Source organism: Festucalex cinctus, chromosome 21 (assembly GCF_051991245.1).
Source record: "Festucalex cinctus isolate MCC-2025b chromosome 21, RoL_Fcin_1.0, whole genome shotgun sequence".
In the NCBI taxonomy this organism is placed as follows: Eukaryota; Metazoa; Chordata; class Actinopteri; order Syngnathiformes; family Syngnathidae; genus Festucalex; species Festucalex cinctus.
The window spans coordinates 19,607,189-19,609,688 of record NC_135431.1 but is presented as its reverse complement, the minus strand read 5'-3'; the positions used below and the strand labels follow the sequence as shown (position 1 = coordinate 19,609,688).

General features: G+C 42.1%; 1 long non-coding RNA gene across 1 annotated transcript in view; it reads right to left on the bottom strand.

The window, feature by feature from the left end:
- The window catches only part of LOC144010878 (uncharacterized), a 4,960-nt gene that overhangs the window by 1,035 nt on the left and 1,425 nt on the right, over positions 1-2,500 (bottom strand). Inside the window, exon 2 of the long non-coding RNA XR_013281374.1 lies at positions 1-2,500. This exon is cut by the window's left edge and continues 852 nt beyond it; it is cut by the window's right edge and continues 1,075 nt beyond it. This is a non-coding gene — a long non-coding RNA (uncharacterized LOC144010878).

The following is a 2,500-nucleotide window of genomic DNA, read 5'->3' as shown; positions in this document are numbered from 1 at the left end:
CCTTTATTGAAATGAAATGTAACTCTTTCTGGGAAACATGAGAATCTTCCACTTTCCTTTTACTGTAATCGGACTTGAGCACTTTGACTACATCCAATGGCCTGACTACTTTCATGACTTGTGTGCGACGGATGTAATGCACTTCTCTTGATAACTGATCTGATGGTGCGCTGGGTGTAATTTCTTTGGCGATGATTCTGTGGCTGCATCTTGTAGCATCTTCATAGTCGATAACGGGGTCAGCACCTCCGACTATTGTCCAGCCAAGATCAGTTCTTAGAGCGAAGGGCTCATTGTCCTTCCCTGGCACCACTTGTCTGGGTACTAGGGCTTGGGAACAATTATAACCTATTAGCAAACCAACGTCACATTCAATCAGAGGGGCGAACTCTTCTGCAAGGTGTTCTAAATGAGGCCACGCTCTTGCTGTCTTAGGTGTGGGAATGTGACTTAGATTGGCCGGTATGAACTCTTTTGTAAATGTCAGGGGAAGAGGGATTCTCTTTGACGAGTAGAAACCTCTGACTTGCAAACCTGACAGCTTTTGACTTGGAATTACAGCATCTTTGGATGACAATGTGGAGATCTTTAACTGCACATCTTTCTTTTCTGTGACCAAAACATCTGCCTTTTCTTGCAGAACAAATGTTGTGTCACTCTGACTATCCAACAGGGCATATACTAGCAATTCTTGTTCTGGATTGCTTGCTGTAGACAACCAAACTGGAACGATCGTGGATGTGAGATCACTGTTGTTACTTTGGATCACTCGGTTTGAGATTGCCTCACTTGTTGCTTCTTCACTTTGTTCTTCAGTTGATTTGGTTTCCTCTGACTCTTTATTCACTGTAACTTCCCTTATTTCCTTGTCATCACTGGTCTTATTCTTTCTGATCTCTTTGTCTTGTTCTTCATGTAAACATGTTGGGTGTTTTCTTTTGCATGTGTCACATGTACTTCTCTGTTCACATTTCTTAGAGATGTGTCCAAAGCTGAGACATCCAAAACACAGACCTTTGGATTGTAGAAACTTCACCCTTTCTTTTATTTCTGTTTCCATGAACTTGCGACATGTCTGAAAGTTGTGATTTAATCTCTCACAGAAAGCACATTTTGTTGTTTCTATTTTTTCTTCTGCATTGCTCACAAATGTCGTTGCTGCAGTATGAGTCTTTAGCAATTTTGTCTTCTCTAAATCGTTTGTTTTGAGTGCATGTAGGGACGTTACAGGGTTGCATGCAATCTTGGCCTCTCTTGCGACAAAGTCAACAAAGTTGCTAAATGTTGGAAATGAACCACACTCTTCTTCCATCTCAACTACCTTCCTATTCCAATTAGCTACAAGCCAATCAGGAAGCTTGGTGAGCATTCGCTGGTTCTCACTACAGTCATTCAGGACTTCAAGACTCCTTATCTGAAACATTGCTGCTTCACACCCTCTGAGAAAGTCTGAAAACTCTCTTAGTTCAGCACTGTCTCTTGTTCCAATTTTCGGCCATGATGAAAGCTTATCTCTGAAGGCCTTAGCGATTACAAATGGACTTCCATATCTTTCCTCCAGAGTGCTCCAAGCTGCATAGTATGCTGTGTCCGTTCCCAACAAGAAGTAACTGTCAACAGCCTTTCTTGCAGGACCACCAACATACTTGCGGAGGTAGTAGATTTTCTCATTCACTGGGATGTTCTTTCTTTCAATCAACATTTGAAAAGAAATTTTCCAATCATTGTACTTAATTGGATCACCATTGAAAACTGCAGGCTCTGGTACAGGTAGACGGCTAATGTTAATGGATTCTGCTAAAGCTTTAGCTAATGCAATAACTCCATCTTCCTGTGTGCCGCTGTTTGTAGGTTGCCATCTTGTGGTGTTTTGTGGCATAGCGAATGGCTGCGCACTTGGATTCAGATGTGAAGAATTAATCTTGGGTTCTGGCTGAATTACTGGCTTAAGTGTGGTCTTTCTTGTACTATTCCCTTCATGAAGAAAGGTTGAGATTTCTCCATCTGAGTTGCTGTCTTGGTCATACACTTTCAGTCGTGCCTTTGCCGCATTCATTTTCTTTACAGTTTCTAAGCGTTCAAGCTCTCTCCGCTTTTGCTCTAACAGTCTTTGGTTTTCAGCATTCTCTGCTTCAAGATCTTCAAGTTTCTTTCTTTCAAATTCCATCTCTTCCATCACTTTGAGAGTGGCTTCGGTTGCAGCAAGTTCTGCTGCTGCTTCTTGTCTTTTTACAGACAACTTGCTTGAGTAGCTTGAATGTACACTACTTGAGTGCTTGGATCTTTTGGAGGATGCTGGAATGAACACTGAGCCAAAATCACTCCAGTGCGTTGATCTCCTTTCCATGCTTCTATTCTCATCATCTTCTGTGAGATTTGCTTGTGCTTGCTGTATGATCTTAAAAGAAAGAGCATCGCAGGTGTCCACTCTGCGACGTGTGTCACTGTCAGGAATTTCACAGCTACGTAGCTCGTCATAGGCTTTTCTCACTTCATCAGA